The sequence below is a fragment of the Dipteris shenzhenensis genome, chromosome 17, assembly GCF_047967505.1.
Source record: "Dipteris shenzhenensis isolate YYH24624 ecotype China chromosome 17, Dip_SZ_1.0, whole genome shotgun sequence".
In the NCBI taxonomy this organism is placed as follows: Eukaryota; Viridiplantae; Streptophyta; class Polypodiopsida; order Gleicheniales; family Dipteridaceae; genus Dipteris; species Dipteris shenzhenensis.
This window is the reverse complement of record NC_141612.1, coordinates 23775205-23798897: the sequence shown is the minus strand read 5'-3', so window position 1 is coordinate 23798897 and position 23693 is coordinate 23775205.

The window sequence follows — 23693 nt, the reverse complement described above, 5'->3', positions numbered from 1 at the left end:
ATGATTGAAGTACAAGCTTCACGTGCCAAGAAATCAGCAACTATATTTTAAGCTCGAGGGATATGCTGAATTTTTACCTCTTCAAATTGTTGGCATAGTTCCAATGCTTGTTGATGGCATTGAACCAAGCCTTTGCTCTGCACCTTCCACCTTCCACTAACTTGTTCAGACACTAGTTGAGAATCTCCTTGCACCTCAAGTTGCTTGATGCGATGCTCTTGTGCCTTTTGTAGCCCAAAAATGAGTGCCGAGTACTCAGCTTGGTTGCATGTACTTGCAGGTGCAGACTTGCTATAACAATACTCCTCACCACCTGGTGAACTGAGCTTCACACCCATGCCAGCAGCCTTGGTCGAAGGTTTGTAAGCTCCATCAAATTGAAGAATCCAAGATGTCATCACACCAAGACTAAAATCCGGACATCCCAAGTTTCTCAGTAGTCCAAGATAGGTAGAAGGAGAGGGTGGGGAGAATTCACAGGGCAGCCCACTCTCAAGTTGCGGGGCCCAGTTGGAGCCTCAGATGATCCTGGATGGCTCTGGGCCAAACGGTGACCATAGGTTAGTTGCTCTATTTTGCGCACTGGTTTATCGTATGGTCGGTGGCCTATTTCAGGACTGACCCCTAGTCGATCGTTTTGGGCGGACTGGGTCGGTCACCCAATTGAGCCTAACCGACTATGACTGGTGGCTATATAAGAGCAAGCCCGTGAAGCCCATTTCATCACTGGCTACAGCAACCCTAATTCCTTAGCATCTAGCCTCTGTCTTCCATTGTTTCCAGCATGCCATCGAAGCTTCTTTCACAGGAGGGCACGGTTGGGAGGCAGCGCCATCTATTGTATCAGTTCTACAGTAATCAAATTTTTGATTCTCCATACTATCTTGTTTTCTCTCCTGCATACGAGATCCTGTTATCTGTTGAGCACAGACGTTGTATTATTTTCTTACATGGTATCAGAGCCTAGACTCTAGCAAGAAGATTTGGTAGTGTGTTTTCTTTTTGCGAGCAGATTGTGAGAGATGGCCCAGCCCGCAAGACTACAAATCCCACCGTTCGGCGAAAGCGGAAAGTTGGACGGCTCTAACTATCCACTCTGGAAGTGCAAGATGAAGACCATCCTAAGCGCATACGAGCTTTGGGACACTGCCACTGGGGTGGATGTGAGGCCGGTTGCAAGGCCGGATCCAACCAATGTAGGACAATAGATAGTACCAACTGCGGATGAGATTCTCGCGTGGACAAGAAGAAATGCAGATGCACTGTGTTCTATTGTCTGCAGTGTTAGTGATTCTGTCATGGCATTAATTCAACATGTCACCACAGTGGAGGAGGCATGGACGGTCTTGAAAAATCAGAATGAGACCACGAATCAGACGTGGATTCAGAATTTGGAGACTCAACTCGCAAAAGAGAAGTTGTCTGAGTCTGAAGCGGCAGAGAAGTTCATCACCAGGGTGAAGAATCTGCGCGATCAGATGACTGTGATTGGCATCACCATCACCAACGATAATCTAGCACGAAGGTGCATATAGATTCTCCCACAAAAGTAAGATGGTCTTGTTACGGCGCTGAATACGCAGAACAGAAATCTACATCTCAACTTTGAGGATTTCAACGCAATGCTTTTGGAGGAGGAGATGCGTCAAAAGATGAGGACAGGAGAACATTTGGCTTTCTGGACCGGATCAAAGAAAGGTCAGGGTAAGGACTCTGGTAACCCATCCTGTTCAAATGATAAAAAGAGAAAGAAGAAGATCAAGTGCTTCTATTACAACAAGGCGGGGCACAAGCAGAATGAGTGCTGAAAGAAGATTGCAAATGAGAAGAACGGAGTAAAGAAAGAGCCCAGCAACAGCGCGCAGGTAGTACTAGTAGAGTTATTCGTCGCAATTGAGGAGATTTGTATGGAGGTAGTTCATGTACCTGCGGATGAACCGTGGATCATTGATAGTGGTGCATCACGCCACGTGACCAGTCGGAAGGATTGCTATACCTCTCTACAGTCGGTAGGGAATGACATCTTGGTAGCAGTTGACAATGATGCAAAATGTCCAGCAAAAGGAAAAGGTACGATTGCTCTCAAGTCAGATGGAGTTGTAAAACAGTTGTCCAATGTTCTTTATGTGCCAGATATCAAGAGGAACTTATTGTCCGTTTCTATGATCACGGATCGTGACCTCAAAGTTATATTCGATAAGAATGGTGCACAGATCCTGGATCTTCAAGGAAAGGTCGTTGGTAAAGTTACATGGCACAACAACATTTATGAACTTTCAGCTTTCAGTGCTCGAGTGGATGTGAAGAACACTAAGCTGTGGGATGAGAGGTTTGCTCATCTAAACCTTAGTTCTTTAAAGGAGATGCATAAAAGTGGAATGATTGCAGACCTACCAGAAATTTTTGATCTGCCCAAAGTATGTGAAGCTTGCATGATGGGCAAGCAGCATCGGCAGCCCTTTCCTAAAGAGGCCAGCAGGGCAAATGCTCCTCTAGAGCTCGTTCACATGGACCTCTCCAGAAAGATGGAGATGGAAACTTTGGGTGGTTCCTACTACTTCATGACACTGATCGACGACTACAGTAGAAGGATATGGATATACTTCCTGAAGACTAAAGACAAGGCTTTTAGTAGGTTCAAGGAATGGCATGTAATGGTTGAGAAACGGGGAGGAAGGTGAAGAAGTTGAGATCAGATAGAGATGGAGAGTTCACATCAACTAAATTCGAAAGTTACTGCAAAGTCACGGAATTAAGAGGCAGAAACCCCCGCCACATACATCACAGCAAAATGGAGTAGCAGAATGCAAGATGCGCGTCATCTGCGAAATGGGCCGGAGTATGATGAAAGGGAAAGATTTGCCAAAGAATTTCTGGGCTGAAGCATGTAACACTACAGCTTACATCCTAAATCATAGCTACACGAATGCTGTAAACGGGATGACTCCACTGCAAGCCTTTTCTAGTAAGAAACCTTCAGCTGCACATTTCACAGTTTTTGGATGTGATTGTTTTGTGCATGTCCTTGATGCTACCAGGTTCCAATGGGAATCGAAGAGCCGGAAGTGTATTTTCTTGGGCTACAGTGAAGAGGTGAAGGGTTACCGTCTCTATAACCCTGTTACCAAGAAGGTAATTGTAAATCGTGATGTGGTCCTCTCAGAACAGCCACATCAATTGGAGGAGGATGCTTCCTTCCCAGACAACCAGGACCAGGATATCCATCCAGTACAGCCACCAATAGCAAATTGAACTCCCCCAACAGTGCTTGGGGGGATTCAAGACAAAGAAGATGAAGAAGAGCCTATAGAACCACAATGGCAACGGCCATTCCCGAAGTTGGTAAAGCAATTTTTGGATGGCCGAGAACCTCCAGCCATTGAGGAGGAACCATCCGAACACTACCGGTCCAAGAGATTAGAGGAGCAAAGAAGGGTGCACGAACACTTGGTCAACTATGCTTTGATGACAAAAGTGATCCGTGCTAATGAACCCAATGTCTTGAAGAGGCACAAGGCGATGATAGGTGGATGGAGGCTATGCAGTGGGAGTATGTTTCCATAATGAAGAATAACACTTGGGACCTTGTGGAACGACCACCAAAATGCAAGGTAATCGGAACCAAGTGGGTGTACAAGACCAAGTACAAGTCCGACGGCACGTTGGATAAGTACAAGGCTTGGCTCGTGGCAAAAGGATTTGCACAGGTACATGGTTTTGATTATCAAGATACTTTTGCTCCCACAGCTCGACTAACCACAATTCGAAGTGTTTTGGCTTTAGCTGCCCAGGGAAGTTGGCCCGTGTTTCAGATGGATGTGAAATCTGCCTTTCTCAATGAAGATCTCAAGGAGGAGGTATACATGGAACAATCACCAGGTTTTGAGATCCTCGGTTCAGAAGGTAAAGTGTGCAAAGTGAAGAAGGCACTTTACGAGCTAAAACAGGCCCCACAAGCATGGTACCAGTGAATTGATGCCTACTTTCTACAAAATGGGTTCAGGAGGAGCCCATCTAATGCAAATTTGTATATCTTAAGAGAAGGAGGTAGGTGTATGATCGTGGTCCTTTATGTGGATGACCTTGTCATAACAGGGCACCATGAAGAGAAGATCTCACAGATGAAGCATTTTCTAGGAGGAGAGTTTGAAATGACAGACCTCGGACTGATGCATTTCTGTTTGGGGATTGAAGTTTGGCAGGAGCCAAAATAGATCTTCATTTCACAGCTGAAGTATGCTAGAGAGATACTGAAGGCATTTGGCATGGCTGAGTGCAAGATAGTTGGTACCCCTATGGAGGTTGACGCGAAGATCTCAAACAAGGATTCATCACCATTGGTGGACGAAGCGAAGTACAAAAGACTTGTGGGCAGCTTGATTTACCTGTGCAAGACATAGTTGGACATCAGTTGTGCGGCTGGTGTACTAAGCAGGTTTTCCAATAAGCCCTGGGAGAAGCATTAGAGGGCAGGGATGTGGGTGCTGAAATACATCAAAGGCACACTTGATTATGGCATCACCTATACCAAGGGCAACATCTTGATCAGATTCTGTGACTCGGATTGGGTAGGAGACGTGGACAGCAGGAGATCAATGATAGGGTATTGTTTCTCACTTGGATCTGGAGTTGTGTCATGGGTCAGCAAGAAGCAACCCATAGTTGCCCTTTCTTCTACCAAGGCCGAGCACAAATCTGCATGCTTTACTTCTTGTGAGGTAGTGTGGTGGAGGATTTTGGGGGACATGGGTGTAGTGCAGAACAAGCCTATGCAATTATCATGTGACAATCAGAGTTGCATGGCGATTGCAAAGAACCCGGTGTTCCATGCTCACACAAAACACATTGAGATTCAATATCACTTAGAACGTGAGCTCATCATGGATGGAGAGGTCGACTTGGTGTACTGTGAGAATGCTGCGGACATCTTCACGAAGGCTCTTGGAAGAGACTTGCTAGAGAGGCATCTTCATCGACTTGGCATTGGGCCAAAAAAGTAAGTTCACTTGCAGGTGGACATTGAGGGGGGGTGTTAGATATCAATGCTCCACTCTCATGTAACTACGCGGGAACCAGCTAACTCTACTTGTAAGCCCCCATATGAGGAGAAGGATTTGAGTAGCTCGGTTATTCGGTAGGTCCTCGTTTGGACACTAGATGGGGGCCATGTGTGGCCTGATGGCTGGACTGCTTCAGATAGAGTTGGCACACCACCAACTAGGCTACATGTAAGGTTAGTTGCTCTGTTTTGCACACCAGTTCTATCGTATGGTCGGTGGCCTATTTCAGGACCGACCCCGAGTCGATCATTTTGGGCGGACTGGGTCGGTCACCCAATTGAGCCTAACCAACTACGACTGGTGGCTATATAAGGCCAAGCCCGTGAAGCCCATTTCATCACTGGCTACAGCAACCCTGATTCCTTAGCATCCAGCCTCCGTCTTCTACTGTTTCCAGCATGCCATCGAAGCTTCTTTCACAGGAGCGCACAGTGGGGAGGCAGCGCCATGTATTGTATCAGTTCTATAGTAATCAAATTTTTGATTCTCCATACTATCTTGTTTTCTCTCTTGCGTACGAGATCCTGTTATCTGTTGAGCATAGGCGTTGTATTATTTTCTTACAAAATAAACATCATTTTATTTCACATGTGTTGTGTTCTGTTATCTGAACCAACCAAGTGAATTCATATGTGCTATGTTTTGTTATAGCTTAATATTATATTCTTAGCTTACCTAAGTTTCTCTTCCAACCAGCTTGATTGTTGAAATACCTGCATCTTTTAATAGTTTAATTTACGTTCTTAGCATGCTACCAGCCCATTAGGAAAGTTTAAAACTAGCCCAAGTAAGGGGTATGAGGAGTTATAAAATAATGAAACCATAACTACTATAATTTCCTTAAACAAGATATTGTGCAGACAATTCCAAACTGTAAACAAAATCTTTTCTAATATAAGATAATTAAATAAATACCAATGGAAATACCATCGCTTACTCAAGGTAGAAGATATCTTCTCTAATATTTATACAAATTTAATATTAGAAGCAAGTATTAAATAAGGATTTTTTACTCTTCCCTGCTTATCCATTTTTGTTCATCCTTGTCCATTGGAATGATCCACTAGCTATCTAGAATATGAGGTGAAGTTCTCTTATGTTCCTAGTGACGTACTAGTATGTTTATAAGGTGTCATCACATATAGTTCAAAAAAAGAGACTAGTTGCCAGAAACAAAGTCCTTGATACAAGTTTGCAATCCAAAGAGAATATATCTACAAGATCTGCAAATGGGTTTGATGCTCATCGCTCATATGGTGGCCGTGATTGTTGTTCAACTCTTAGGTCGAAGAAAGTGGACCTTGAGGGATTATACCTGGTTCTCTGATGTCCTGCATCATTAAGTAAAACAAAATAATATAAGTGTGAGTTCGCTAAGCAAACTTTTCTACTAGCAACATAGTCCACGATCAAAGCCTGCCTTGTGGTAGGTTGGTCAACTGATGCAGCTTAATTATCATAGATTGGGTGGACCCAGCACCTTTAGGAACATAAAAACTTTTGTAAGTCGTTTGAATTCATTTGCAAGTCAAGTCTTCCTTATCCTTGTGCAGCTTGGAAGTTATGATAAAAATTCTAAGCTATAAGACTTCATTTGGAGATACTACCATGTGGCATTTTGGTCATCAAAATGTCATGTGGTAATTTTTTTTTCCAAGTATAAAATTTTTTCCAATCATTAAAATGCAGAGAGAGAGAGAGATAGAGAGATAGAGATATTTTTGGACACACTCACCAAAAACATCCCCCTTGCCACATTTCAACAATTTTGCCAAAATAAGCAATATTTTGTGATGGAAAGTGAACTAACACGATGATGGAATGAAGTATGGAGTAAAGGGTCATGTTACTTATAGTCTTAACTTTAAAAACTTGCTCTTATATAATATGCACTCCTCCTTATTCTCCTAATTCTCACAAGAATCTCTCATCTTAGGTAATCCTTTACATAATCTTGTCTCCAAATCATTTAGACACCTAAGTAATCTATCCTGCCCCCTTTTTCTCACAAGGATCCTCAGGAGGGTCACTATGTATAAACCCTCTATATCACGTGCGTTCAAGGCCTATATTTTAAATCCCTTATCTGTAAATTTTTTTATTAATAAAATGTACCCCTTTTCTATACAAATCTGTAAATTTTTTCCAAAACTATTTTAAATAGTCCCTTATGTATATTTATTTCTGTAAATTTTAGAAATAAAAAATATCCTTCTGTTGAACTCACGTGATAGGGTTACATATGATGAGTGACCCCCCCGAACAAGGATCTCTCATCTCCTTATCTCACTCGGGTAACCTATCTTGCCCCCTCCTCCTCCTCCCTCTTAGTCGCTTTTCCTCCTCTCCCATCCCTCTTATTCCCCTTTCCTCTCCTCCCCTCCCCTCCCTACCATACCTCGTTCCCATTACCTCCTCCCTCTCTCATTTGCCCCCTCCCTCTTCCCTTGGTCTGTCCCCTTATCCCCCCTCCTAGTGCCTTTCTCTACCCCATTTCCTCCCCCCTCCCTTCCCCCCTCTCCCCTCTTCACTACCCTTCATCCTCTTTGCTCTTTGTTGCTATCTCCCCTTCCCCTCCGCTCCCCATTTTTAGCTTTGTCAATTCCCTAGAGTTGGGAATAGAACATGATGATATAGGTGATCATTAGGGAAAAACGAAGCTCATTTTGGAGCCTTTTAGGTTGGACTAAAAAAAGAGATTCTCCAATGAGAGACTAGCAAATGTTACTTTTGTTTAAAAAAAAGACTCTCTCTCTCTAAACACATGAGACAAACTAACTTTTTGAATTTCTTGCTCTTGTTCTTTAGTGTGTGATAAATACTACATAAAATTGTAAAAAAGATAAACTAACATTTTAAAGTTTCCACTCTCATTTTCTAGTGTGTCATAACATACATCCAAGTATCAAAATGGATTTCTACCATTTTTGTGTGGAATTTAGTGTTTTTAACATCACCATTGTGTTTGAACCACATGAAGATGACCAAAATGACTTTTGAATCACTAAATTTGGACACTCAGAGGGGTCAAAATGACCGAAACAATTGCCAAGATCAATTTGAGGCACTATACAATAGAATGCGATTGGGCACTTGGCACCTATTTTATAGTTCTCTATTGTACAGTGCTCTTTGGCACCTATTTCAGTCATTTTGACCCCTCTAGATATCCAACTTTGGTGATTCAAAAGTCATTTTGGGGGTTTTTGCCTTCTTCGGACACGATGGTGATGTAAAAAACAATTACACAAAAATAGCATCTTCATTAAGACATCAAAAGATTAAAATGTAATTTTTGAAGAAAGTGTCACATGAAAACATCAGCACCTTTTACAAGACAATAAAAAAAGTTTATGTCACAAGGTTAACAAAATGTTTTTTTGTAATCTCATCATGCAAAATGATTTAATAAACATGTTATATGAGGAAACCTTTATTGAATGCTCAACTGTATAAAGTTATGCTTCTCACTATAATATTTAATCTTGAGCCTAGAAAATAAGAAAATCATGGATTTCTTATAAGGCTCCAAAATCATCTTTGTTTTTTCCTAATGGGACTTGGTTGAAGACACAACCTTTGATGTAAATGCTACTAATTAATTCTTTTTCCATCAAGAGGTCTTTCTTTTCCCGGGTCCTTTCACTTTTATACTTGTATTATCTCAATTTGTATATTATGTTCATCATGAATAAATGAATGTTTTGATCCCAAACTTAGTGTACATATTCTTTTAATTCTATCTTTAAAATGATTAAACTTGCAAGTAAAAATGAATTTTGGGTCCTATTACAAACTACCTTCTACAATTTTGTTGAGGAATTCTAGAGTTGGCATGGGTGTTAGTATGTCTATTGGTATCTGGAATGCCAGAGGTATGGGTGCTGATTCCCGATGCCCATAATGAACATAGTGATGCCCATATCAACATGGATTGTGTGCCTAAAAATCCCATCGGCAATTTTCTAGTTGTGGCACAAAAAACATTCTAAGGCTCGTAAAACATCGGGAGATAAGCATAAAAAATAGACCAACATATAGTAGTGTTTGAAAAGGCAAAAGTCCTTTACAATATGCTAAGACAATGAAAAATGTTCAGCTCACAAATCTCATTGAGCTCATGATTCAAGATTCAAGATTAAAAAAAATCAAAGCTATCTATAGTTTTTTACAATAGAATTTGTAGGACCATCCTCATGGGAGAATGAGATTGAGATGATTAGGATTGGGATTGAAATCAAGATTCTAGCTTTGATGAAATCAAGACTCCAAACCTAATAGGGGTCTTGCATGGGATTTTGGAGGCTAGGTAGAGAGGGATATAGGGCAATACTTCATACTTTCTAATTAGGAAAATATGTATCAAAATAAAGATTCAATCATGTCATCTTTCCCTACTTCCAAATAATAGAGACTCCTTGACTTATGTGCATTAACACCTCACAATAGTGCTCTTAGCTTGCTCTTATCCTATTTCTTTTTCATCCTCCCTCATTGCTCAACAATGTTCTTCTTGGACCTTCAAGATCATAGGAGCTTTAAAAATAAATGTACCTTGACAACACTATCATGATGCAAATAATCAAGATCTTAATGTCCTAGAATCTCTCTCATGGTCCCACTAGAAAGTTTTACTGTTGTTTATTTATAAGAAGGTGAGATGTCATCTTATGTGTATGACTACTACTTATAACACTAACATCCAACTAGGGTATTTGGCAAGTGCAAGTACTTGAGTACAAGAAATGATGGTATCTCAAGTAGAACGAATACTTTCTTAATAAGATTTCATTTTATAGAAATTATCATGAACAACATATGCTATGTCCAAAATACACAGATTCACATCAAGACACAATGCCTACCATATAACATAAGCCACGATTTTTGCTTTCTCGAATAGAAGAGGAAATTCAAAAAACAATTTGATGATTCCAACACAACTAGCATGGAAAAAACAAAAAAATCTTTAATTGGATTTCAAAGCCTTATGCCAGCACAACACCTAGTAGATGTAATCCTTTCTTGCTAAGACTTACCTTGGCATTGGGAAACACTAACATGTATCGAGCTCACATAGATCTTGATTTCTTTTGATTTTGATATATAGTAAGCATTAAAAAATATAAGTCATTTCGTATTAAAAAAAAGAGCCATTGTAGCTTTTATCTCTTAAAAATGGGCATCAATTTTTGCAATAAAGTCTTTTGAGTCACATGTTCCACTCAAATGGTACTTGATGATGATTTAGTATTGCCAACAAAAGCTTCCCTTGCTAGCTACCACATTGTTATTGCTTTGGTTTAATATATATATCAGATGAGATGATATGAAGCACATAATTATTAAGAGGTGACTTATATATAAGGGGTGACTCATATCAGTGAATCGTTAATATTAGCTACATATTCTAAAGAGGAAAACTATGAGCATTGGGCTCCTCAAGATGTTAAACTGTTCTTTGATAGCCACCACATTGATATTGCTTTGGCTTAACATACATATACGTACATGCACACGAGCATGCACACGTGCACGTGCACACACACCTGCACATGCACGTGCACACGCACGCCCACACGCACATGCACATGCACACACATGCACACGCACATGCACACGTACACGCAAATGCACATGTGCACACATGCACACATGCATGCATACACACACACATCCTGCCCCTTCCTCCCTTTTTAACCCTGGCTCCCTTATATTCCCACCTTACCTCCCCTCACTTTTTTATTTTTTATTTTATTTTTTAAATTTCAATTAATTTTATTTAATTTTTACCTTGCTATTAAATTCCCTCTTTTCCAATTTTCTGATTCCTACCTAATTTTTCCTATTGTCCCTAATCATTTATACTTTTTCTTAAATTCCTACCTTCTTTCTAAAATTTTCTTTTTTCCCTTTAATTTTTTTGTTCTAGATTATTTTCTTTTTGTAAGAAAACAATACAACATCTGTGCTCAATAGATAATAGGATCTCATATGCAAGAGAGAAAAGCAAATAGTATGGAGAATTAAAAATTTGATTACTGTAAAACTGATACAATAGATGGCGCTGCCTCCCAGCCGTGTGCTCCTATGTGAGAAGCTTCGATGGTGTGCTGGAAATAGTACAGGATGGAGGTTGGATGCTAAGGAATCAGGGTTGCTGTAGCTAGTGATGAATATGGGCTTCACAGGCTTGCTCTTGTATAGCCACCAGTTGTAGTCAATTAGACCCCATTGGGAGACCGACCCAGTCAGCCCAAAATGGCCGATTGGAGGTCGGTCCCGAAATAGGCCACCGACCACACATTAGAACTGTGGCACAGAATAGAGCAACTGACCTATAGGCTTTGTTCAGAGCCATCTGGGATCATTTGGGGCTCCAAACAGGCCCCACAACCCGAGAGTGGGCTGCTTCGAGAAATGTTTCGTCTACCCTCAGTGAAGTCAGTCAAGGGATGCCTTCCCGCACTTGCATGTAGCCTAGTTGGTAGTGTGCCAACTCTATCTGAAGTCGTCTAGGTATCAGGCCACACATGGTTCCCATCTAGTGTCCAAACCAGGACCTACCGAATAACCTAGCTACTCAAATTCCTTCTCCTCATATGGAGGGCTTACAAGTAGAGTTAGTTGGTTCCCACGTAGTTACATGAGAGTGGAGCATTGATATCTAACACCCCCCCTCAATGTCCACCCACAAGTGAACTTACTTTTTTGGCCCAATGCCAAGTTGATGAAGATGCCTCTCCAGCAAGTCTCTTCCAAGAGCCTTTGTGAAGATGTCCGCAACATTCTCTGTAGTTGGACAGTACACCAAGTCGACCTCTCCATCCATGATGAGCTCGCGTATAAAGTGATATTGAATCTCAATGTGTTTTGTGCGAGCGTCGAACACAGGGTTCTTTGCAATTGCCATGCAACTTTGATTGTCACATGATAACTGCGTAGGCTTGTTCTGCACTACACCCATGTCCCCTAAAATCCTCCTCAACCACACTGCCTCACAAGAAGCAAAACATGCTGATTTGTACTCAGCCTCGGTAGAAGAAAGAGCAACTGTGGGTTGCTTCTTGCTGACCCATGACACAGCTCCAGATCCAAGTGAGAAATAGTAACCTGACACTGATCTCCTGCTGTCCATGTTTCCTACCCAATTTGAGTCACAGAATCTGGTCAAGGTGTTGCCCTTGGTGTAGGTGATGCCATAATCAAGTGTGCCTTTGATGTATTTCAGCACCCGCATCCCTGCCCTCCAATGGTTCTCCCGGGGCTTATTGAAAAACCTGCTTAGTACACCAGTCACAAAGCTGATGTCCGGCCGCGTGTTGCACAAGTAAATCAAACTACCCACAAGCCTTATGTACTTCGCTTCACGTCCACTAGTGGTGATGAATCCTCGTTTGAGAGCTTCACGTCAACCTCCATAGGGGTGCCAACTGTCTTTGCACTCAGCCATGCCAAATGCCTTCAATATCTCTCCAGCATACTTCAGCTGTGAAATGAAGATCTGTTTTGGCTCTTGCCAAACTTCAATCCCTAAACAGAAATGCATCAGTCCGAGGTTTGTCATTTCAAACTCTCTTCTTAGCAACTGCTTTGTCTACAAGATCTTCTCTTCATGGTTCCTTGTTATGACAAGGTCATCCACATAAAGGACCACGATCATACACTTGCTTCCTTCTCTATAGATATACAAATTTGCATCAGATGGGCTCCTCCTGGACCCGTTTTGTAAAAAGTAGGCATCAATCCACTGGTACCATGCTCGTGGGGCCTGTTTCAGCTCGTAAAGTGCCTTCTTTAGTTTACAAACTTTACCTTCTGAATTGGGGATCACAAAACCTGGTAGTTGTTCCACGTATACCTCCTCCTCGAGATCTCCATTCATAAAGGCAGATTTTACATCCATCTGAAACACGGGCCCAACTTTCCTGTGCTGCTAAAGCCAAAACACTGCAAATTGTGGTTAGTCGAGCTGTGGGAGCAAAAGTATCTTGATAATCAAAACCATGTACCTGTGCGAATCCTTTTGCCACGAGCCGAGCCTTGTACTTATCCAACATGTCGTCGGACTTGTACTTGGTCTTGTACACCCACTTGGTGCCGATTACCTTGCGTTTTGGTGGTCGATCCACAAGGTCCCAAGTGTTGTTCTTCATTATGGAGCCATACTTCGACTGCCCTATGCCTCTTCAAGACACTTGGGTTCTTTAGGACGGATCACCTCTGTCATCAAAGCGTAGTTGACCAAGTGTTCCTGTGCCCTTCTTTGCTCCTCTTACTCTTGGACTGATGGTGTTTGGATGGTTCCTCCTCAATGGCTGGAGGTTCTCTGCCATCCAAAAGCTACTTTACCCACTTTGGGAATGGCCGTTGCCATTGTGGTTCTGCAGGCTCTTCTTCCTCTTCTTTATCTTGAATCCTCCCAAGCACCATTAGGGGAGTTTGGTCTGCAGTTGGTGGTTGTATTGGATGGATATCCTAGTCCTAGTTGTCTGGGAAGGAAGCATCCTCCTCCAATTGATGCGGCTATTTTGAGAAGACCACATCGCGACTTACTATTACCTTCTTAGTAACAAGATTATAGAGACGGTAACCCTTTGCCTCTTGACTGTAGCCCAAGAAAATACACTTCCGGCTCTTCGGTTCCCATTTGGTCCTATTAGCATCAGGGACATGCACAAAAAAAAGTCACATCCAAAAACTCTAAAATGTGCAGCTGAAGGTTTCTTACCAGAAAAGGCCTACAGTGGAGTCATCCCATTCATAGTCTTCGTGTAGGCCCCGATTCAGAATGTAAACTACCGTATTACATGCTTCAGCCCATAAACTCTTTGGCAAATCTTTCCCTTTCATCATACTCCTACCCATTTCGTAAATGACATGCATCTTGCACTCTGCTACTCCATTTTGTTGTGATATATGTGGTGGGGGTTTCTGCCTCTTGATCCCGTGACTTTTGCAGTAACTTTCGAATTCACTTGATGTGAACTCACCACCTCTGTCTGATCTCAACTTCTTCACCTTCCTCCCTGTTTCTTTCTCGACCATTACATGCTATTCTTTGTACTTAAAGCCTCATCTTTAGTCTTTAGGGAGAATATCCATATACTTCTACTGTAGTCATCGATCAACATCATGAAGTAGTAGGAACCACCCAAAGCTTCCGTCTCCATCTTTTTGCAGAGGTCCATGTGAACGAGCTCTAGAGGAGCCTTTGCCCTACTAGCCTCTTTAGGAAAGGGCTGCCGATGCTGCTTGCCCATCATGCAAGCTTCACATACATCGGGTAGATCCGTAATTTCTGGTAGGTCTACAATCATTCTACTTTTATGCATCTCCTTTAAAGAACTAAGGTTTAGATGACCAAACCTCTCATGCCATAGCTTAATGTTGCTCACATCGGCTCGAGAACTGAAAGCTGAGAGTTCGTAGATGTTGTTGTGCTGCGTACCTTTATCAACGACCTTCCCTTGAAGATCCAAAATCTGTGCACCATTCTTATCGAAGTGAACTTTGAGGTCCCGATCCATGATCGCAGAAATGGACAACAAGTTCCTCTTGATATCTGGAACATAAAGAACATCGGACAACTATTTTACAAATCCATCTGACTTGAGAGCAATCGTACCTTTTCCTATTGCTGGACATTTTGCATCATTGTCGATTGCTACCAGGATGTCATTCCCTACCGGATGTAGAGAGGTATACCAATCCTTATGACTGGTCATGTGGCACGATGCACCACTATCAATAATCCAAGGTTCTCATTCGCAGGTACATGAACTACCTCTGTGCAAATCTCCTCAATTGCTACGAACAGCTCTACTGGTACTGCCTGCGCACTATTGTTGGACTCTTTATTTACTCCGTTCTTCTCATCTACAATCTTCTTCCGACACTCATTCTGCTTGTGCCTTGCCTTATTGCAATAGAAGCACTTGATCTTCTTCTTTCTTTTTTTATCATCAGAAGAAAATGGGTTACCAGAGTCCTTACCCTTACCTTTCTTTGATCTAGCTGAGAAAGCTGAATCTTCTCCTGTCCTCGTCTTTTGACACATCTCCTCCTCTAGAAGCATAGCACTGAAATCCTCAAAGTTGAGGGGTAGATTTCTATTCTGCATATTTAGTGCCGTAATAAGACCCTTGTACTTTGGTGGGAGAATCCGTATGCACCTTCGTGCTAGATTCTCGATGGTGATGGTGATGCCAATCGCAGTCATCTAATCACGCAGATTCTTCACCTTGGTGATGAACTTCTCTGCCATTTCAAACTCAGATAGTTTCTTATTCAAGAGTTGAGTCTCCAGATTCTGAATCCGCATCTGATTCATGGACTTGTACTAATTTTTCAAGACCGTCCATGCCTCCTCTACTGTGGTGACATGTTGAATTAACGCCATAACAGAATCACTTACAATGCAGACAATAGAACACAGTGCATCTGCATTTCTTCTTGTCCACGCAAGAATCTGATCTACAGTTGGTACTATCTATTGTCCTACATTGGTTGGATCCGGTCTTGCAACCGGCTTCACATCCACCCCAGTAGCAGTATCTTAAAGCTCGTATGCGCTTAGGATGGTCTTCATCTTAAACTTCTAGAGTGGATAGTTAGCGCCGTCCAACTTTTTGCTTTCGCCGAACGGTGGGATTTGCAGTCTTGCGGGCTGGGCCATCTCTCACAATCTGCTCGCAAACAGAAACACACTACCAAATCTTCTTGCTAGAACCCAAGCTATGATACCATGTAAGAAAACAATACAACGTCTGTGCTCAATAGATAATAGGATCTCGTATGCAAGAGAGAAAAGCAGATAGTATGGAGAATAAAAAATTTGATTACTATAAAACTGATGCAATAGATGGCATTGCCTCCCCGCCGTGCGCTCCTATGTGAGAAGCTTCAATGGCATGCTAGAAACAGTAGAGGACGAAGGTTGGATGCCAAGGAATCAAGGTTGCTATAGCTAGTGATGAATATGGGCTTCACGGGCTTGCTCTTATATAGCCACCAGTCGTAGTCGGTTAGACCCAATTGAGAGACCGACCCAGTTGGCCCAAAATGGCCGACTGGAGGTCGGTCCCAAAATAGTCCACCAACCACACATTAGAACCGTGGTGCAGAATAGAGCAACTAACCTACGGAATCTGTTCGACCCAGAGCCATCTGGGATCATCTGGGGCTCCAAACGGGCCCTGCAACCCGAGAGTGGGCTGCCCTAGGAAATGCTCCATCTACCCTCAGTGCGGTTAGTCAAGGGATGCCTTCCTGCACTTGCATGTAGCCTAGTTGATAGTGTGCTGACTCTATCTGAAGCTGTCTAGCCATCAGGCCACACATGGCCCCCATGTGGTGTCCAAACCAGGACCTACCAAATAACCTAGCTACTCAAATACCTTCTCCTCATATGGGGGGCTTACAAGTAGAGTAAGCTAGTTCCTGCATAGTTACACAAGAGTGGAGCATTGATATCTAACACTTTTTTGGTCCTTACCAAAACCCCTTTTTAATTTTTTCCTTTAATTTTTTCTTTTACTTTAGTATCCATATTAGCAACCACAATCTGAGTAGCTAAATCTTGCAAATTCATAGTTGGGTCCACAAGGGCATCATGAGCTCGATCTGAAGAAGAAAGATCCACCTGTTTATCTTGCTCTAGCAAATCTACATTCTCATTAACTACATTACGTACATCTGAAGGAGATATATCCACATGTAACTCAAAAGGTTGTAATTCAAAGACTGGAGAAGGCGAGTGAGACTCCACTTCTTCAAAATGAGACAACTGAATTGAAACTAGCTCTGGAGGGTTAGCAACATGAAGGGGAGGAGATATTATGAGAGAAGATTTCCCTTGAGAATGGACCCATCGCCATTCCTTTTTGTGTTTATGCTGGTCTAACTTAACTGAATGGAGAGGAGGAGAAACTTGAGGGAAAGGCAAACTGTTGTTCATATTGTGAGATTGAGGTAAGAGCAAGGGATAGCATCGAGTGAAATGACCAAGCTACCTACATTTATAACACACACTCGGGAAAGAAGCAAACTGCAAATGAATGCAGAAAGGATGCGCCATATCAAAGTCAATATCCAAGAAGGAAGGTATAGGTTGCTCCATATCCCAGAGTATGCAAACACAGATATCTCTACTCAAAACTAGGAAATCTTACTTTGGGAGATGAAAACCTTCCCCAATAAGGCTGCGATAGAGGAAATATGTGGGAGAAGAGGTACCGGCAATGCTTATAGAGTAACCCAGACTGGGCAAAAATGCATGAGGTTCTTTGCCGGGTCGAAAAGAGGGTCCCATGGCATAACGTATGCAAAAAAGGCTGCACCATGGACCCCTACTTGATTTGCCAACTTATACACTATCTCCACATCAACACAGTGAGCAAAGTAGAAACCTTTGCCCAAAAAATGATTTGATCAAGACCAACTGCTCCTGGGGCACCAACTCCAGTTAGTAAGAATACCTATCAAAATCTTGAATATGAGATGAATTTAACAATATGCCATGAGTAGAAATTAGTCAAATTAGCATGGTTGTGCTCTCATTGTGCTCTACACTAAAAGAGATTCAAATATATCTTTACGCTTTGAAATTTTGGTAACACATGAAAAAGTTACATTAGTTTGAAATGACATGGGTTTTCATATTTTAGTGTATTTTTTGTTTTACCCCCCCTCATCCAAAAGACCCCCCCCCTTTGACCTCACATTATGTACAAATCTTAAAATCTTGCATATTTTTAAAGGTATATAGCTTATATTTTGTGGGAGGGGGACATGATATTTTCATATTTTTCCCTTGAATATTTGAAATTTTTAAAGGAAATCCATGCATATTCTATATGGACCTTGTCCCCCCATACCTTGGATTTTGGACGAGGGTAGTGACATAATACATATTAAGTTGGTGCCCCAAGCACCTGCTGTAGACAACCATGTATGTAGCTGAGAAGGAGAGAGGATATGTCCCATGAAATAGATGCAAATTCCCAATTTTCGCACTTGAGAGAGACTCTCAAAAAGTGAATCTGGAGAGAGAGCCCGATTTAGTAACAGACCTGAATGATCCGCCGTCTCTGAAACATATTCTTCACATAGACGTCGAAGCAAATCCCATTGCAAAGAAGTAGAAGAACTACCGTTATGAAGCTTAGGAGCTTTGTCAGGCTGAGAGGATACGAAAAAGGAAACACGTTTCTTTCTTACGACAGAAGTAGCAGGATGAGATCAAAATACAAACAGAGATGTGGCGGTGGATGACAATGAATTTACAAGACCATCTGGAGCTTGCAAAGGATAGGTTAAACACTACAACAATGAAGCGTCTGAAGGTTACGAAGGAGAAGCAGAAAGCTGCAAAGGAAACGAGGTGGGCTAGAGCGAAACGAAGGAAGGAGACAAGGACGCGCGAAACGAAGGAGATGAACCATCTAGCTCCATCTCTCCACACACACACACACACACACACACACACCTACTTTGTCAAAACCACCCCAGACACACTTACACCATAACCCCCTTTTTTGATGCAATTTGTTCTCTTTTTAACTAGGAGTTAAGACACACACTAATTAATCCTGTTGAAATTATTGTTAGAAAACAATATGTTAATACATCCACATCATCACCTATGCATTTAACCACCCTAGATTTGGGTTCTATAATTTTGCATTTGTAAATTAATAAATTAATGTTCTTGATTATATGGTACCTAGGAGCAGCGGGCCTTTGGATAACTCTTCTGATTATGAAGTGCATCTATCTCCCCTATTGATTTGCAATCCTATGTGTCTGAGTCTATGTTTATGTGTTTGTGTGAATCTGTGTATCTCTAGAAATAGTATAAAATCAACAAAAGTTTAATTTGATACTATAGAAATTTTTTTCTTTGTGTGTGTGTGTGTGATCAAAATGTTAAAACGTTTGGAGTTCCCTATAGCTTCCAAATTGGCCCAAGGTCAATTTGCAATATTTTATGTGTGTGTGTGTGTGGTGTGCATGCATCGTGCTTGTGTGTCCAAGAATATGTATTTTTTTGTGAATGTGTGTCTCGAGAAACCACATCAATTGATACTATATAATTTTTCTATGTGTGTTATTAACTAGAAAAGAATTTGAGGTATGATGCTAGATGCAAGGCATGGGGACGCTCGAGGGCCATAGAGAAAAAGGGAACGTGAGGGAAGAAGCATTAACATAGGTGGGGAAAAAAAGGATTGAGGGGTGGGAGGGAAGAGAGGGGCTATGCCACAAGGGGGAAGGGAGAGCGGGAAGAGGAGCATGTACATGATGGGAGGTGGAATGTAGAGATGGAGACATCAAGGGAAGAGAGTCATGCTTTGTTTGAAAGGAAGGATGGGGGGGGAAATCAAAGTACTAGCTAGGTGGCTTTACAAGAATGAGTGTGTCCCATCAAGGAATAGCCCCCTCCTTTTATAGCCAAGAGAGGGGGTATCTCCCAATAAATGCATCCTCCCACATGCATGGTGTGTGTGGAAGAGTCTCCCATGTGGGCTAGGCCGTTATGCACTCTCAATTGTGTGCGACAACCCTTTGCCTCATTTTTCCACATAAATCAACCCCCATCTCCCAAGTCTAAGATACTCCCTTAGTCTCTTCCCATTTTTATAATACGTTTAATTATCTAGGAGGACAAGTGGAGGGTTGGCACAAGGAATCTTGCCATCTCGTCCTACTTTCCCCATTATTTAACTTGCATACTTTGACTATCTACACCCCCCCACATGGGCCTATCCTACATGGAGGGAATAATTCAATATAATATCAATCTCCACCTATTTTATATTACTTATCCCATGGTCCTTGGTCCATGTCTCACTAAATGCAAGCATGGGACCACCTAGGTGGAGTGGTGGCACATGGAGGAACCATGCCACCTTACCATTTTATAATATAACTACCATGGATTATGTACAACACACCTTATGGGTCCTCTTACGTGGAAGGGTGGCACATGGTCATGCCCTGCCACCTCAACCCTGGGCCCTACGCACACCATATTTTATTATACTATTGCCAGACATACAAGCACACCACGGATGTTTTTATCGAAGCCATGCTTATATATTAATATCAAATCTTGGCGAAAGTTTTCAAAATCATTTTTTTAGTTTCACAATATTAGTAGAATGTAGTACTATTTTATATATATTCTTTGGAATTTTGAAGTAAAAAATGTAAATCCTGGCGAAAATTTAAAAATTTTTGCATAAAACTTTCAAATTTTGGCGAATGTTTCAAACATTTATTTTTATTAGGGCATATTAACTTTCGATGCCAATATAAAAGTTTAGCTTCTTAACGAAACTAACTTGAAAAAAACATCCATGAAGCACACACATATATTTATGCCTTTTACCTTGGTTAAATTTATCCATAACAATTCCCCCCCCCAGGCAGGGAATGCATAGCATTTCCATGCCTGGGACCATCATGAACAAAGAAGGGCTTGAGGTAACGCCTGTTGATAACCTTCTTGCCATATGGCTCATGCAGCTCCTGAACTTGTACAGACCCATTACTACGTTTCTTGATGTCTTTGTATGGACCGGTCGACAGTGGAAGGAACTTTTTATCCATCTGGTGGTCCAATCTATTATCAAATCATAGCACAACATCCCCCTCAGCAAAGTGTCTTTCCCATCCCTTGCGAATCTTAGCATCCATGCAGGCCTTTTGTCGGTTCTTTTGGATCTCTGTTTGATGGAGTGCAAGGCGTCGAGTTTCATCTAGCTTCTCAAGTTGTACCAACCTGGCCTCTACATGTTCATCTTCAGTCATCCTCTGTTCTTGTGCCAATCTCAAGGCCAGAATCTCTATCTCTACTGGTAAAACTGCCTTAGTACCGTACACTAACTCAAAAGGAGTGTGACTTGTAGATGTTTTATGGGTGATGTTGTAAGCCCACACGGCTTCAGTGACCCTCTGACCCACTGGCTTCTGTTCCTCGTGGCCATTTTTCCCATGGTTTTACAAAGGAGGCCATTGGTCCACTCCATTTGTCCCATGGACGCTGGATGATAGATGCTAGAAGTGCGGTGATTGATATCCATGCGATCCATGAGCAATTCCACTGCTTCATTTAAGAATGGACTCCCATGGTTAGATACTATTTCCATGGGTGTCCCAAACCTTGTGCAGACATGTTCAAATATGAAATTTAAAATTGCCTTACCATTCGTAGCGGGGAGGGTGATAGCTCAGCCCACTTAGTGACATACTGAGTGGCTACTAGAAGATACTTCTTTTTGCAGGTAGTCATGGGCAGGGACCCAACAAAATCTATTCCCCACTTCTGAAACGGATGGATGGACATCACTGGATGATGTTGCCCAGGATGCAAATCTTTCCTACCAAAGAATTGGCATGGTTTATAAGTTTTGCAATACATAGTGACATCCTTGAACAAGGTCGGCTAGTAGTACCCAACGTGTAAAATCTTATTCGTTGTATAGTCACCGGCATAGTGGCCTCCACAAAATCCATCATGATAATGCTTCAATACCTTAGGTACTTCATTTTTATCAATGGCCCATCTTTGTACCCCATCCAGGTGTTGACGGTATATAACCCCATCAAAGAGAGTGTAGCGCGTACTATCTCTACGGATTTTCTTTCTCTCATAGCTAGTACTTTCTGGAGGAAAGGAGAAAGCGGTCAAAAACTTGTAGATACCACCATACCATGGATCCCCAACTTCTATGGGTGCTACAAGGGTTACATCGAGGCACTCCTCTAAATCAATCAAAGCATTCTTCAAGTTGGAACAACCCCCTTTTACAATTTTGAAAGAAAAATCATATTCTTGTAAAACTGCCAACCATTTGGCCAACCGGCCCATGGGATTTGGTGATTGAAGAACCTGCTTTGCAAGACCATTGCTACAGATTATAATGAAGGACTTCCTAGCCACATAATGCTTAAATTTCTCAATGCAGAATAGCAAAGACAAAGCATGCTTGTCAGCCTTAGTGTAGCATCGTTCAGTTTCGAGCAATTGTCGAGAAGCAAATTGAACGAGATACATGAACCGATGCTCCCCTTGCTGGAGAAGAATACCCGCCAAAATGTGCTCACCAAACCCATGATTGATATAGAAAGTATTTGACCAATCAGGATTGCATAGAATGGGTTCTGAAGCCAGAGCACTCTTGATTTGTACAAACCCATGATCACAATCCTCATCCCAAGAGAAATCAACTCCATCTTTTAATAGCATAGTCATGGGTCACATCAAAGCAGCATATTGATCAATGAAATGGTGATAGTATCCTGCTAGATTGACAAATGAGTGTACCTGGCATTTGGTTGTTAGTGGGGAGAGCTTGAGGATAGCTTCTACCTTCTCGGGGTCGCTTGACGCCCTCGGATGAGACAATATGTCCCAATAACCTCCCTTGAGTGGCTTCAATGGTGCATTTATCAAGGTTGAGGCTGCCATTTGCATCATTAACCCTTTGGAAGGTCAAGCTAACCTTCATGATGTGCTCTTTATGTGCCGAGATTATACAAAAATCATCTAAAAACACCTCCAAGAAAACCCCCAAATATGGAGTAAACACATCTGCATAAATGTTTAAAAGGTAGCAGGAGCATTGGTGAGGTCAAATGGAATTATTTTAAATGAAAACGTCCCCTAGGGTGTGGCAAATGTGGTTTTAAGGATGTCCTCCTCATCAAATCTGATTCGATAAAACCCAGAGTAACCATCACAGAAAGTATACATCTTATGGCTTTGCATCCAGGCTTCAACTCTATCTTGTGCTCTATGGCAGTCACATGGCGAAGGTGGCGGTAGCTAGTTACGAAGAGGTCAAGGAAATCTTTGAACATTTTTAGGAACTCGTCTTTCTCACTTGATGTGAGTTCTGGGGAAAGCATAGATTCAAGTTGTTGAGGACTAGCTGTTACCTTTTCTATAGGTGGCGGGGTCGGAGACACCCCCATCTTGTAGACTTCCTCCTCTGAGAACTCCTCCTCCCCGTCTAATTCTTCCATTGATTCAGGCACCGAGGATGAGAGAGTATCACTATCTTGCTCCTCTTCTTCTTCTGGTTCAGTGGCACCTGGTGGTTGCACCGGGATCTTCTCCTTAGAAGCACCAAAAGACATGTGTCCTGTCTTTGAATAGCTAACTGCATCACTCTTCCTCAACCATGGTCTCTTGAGTATAACTCCTGCCTCTGTATCTTTGATGTCCACTACATAGAAATTGACAGTGGTGGTCAACCCATTGACAATGACAGGCAAGTCCTCAATGACTCCCAGGGTGGCGAGTCATCGACCATCTGCTACCTTGATTCGAGTGGAGGAATGCATGCATTTCAAACTCAATTTCTTCATGATACGGGGCACCACGATATTACATGCAGCTCCCCCCATCGACACACACACTTTTGACATGACAATTATCTATGATGACATCTACTATATGTGGGTGCCGATCAATTTCTTCAGAGATAGAGGAGACCTCTTGTACCTTTCCCTTTTTCTTGCTCCTCCTTGTTGAGAGCCCTTGCTACAGCTCATGTCTCACCTTAGGGCTTAATGCTATTAGTTGAGGGAGCGTGGTGATGCTCAAAGACTGATGAGCAAGGT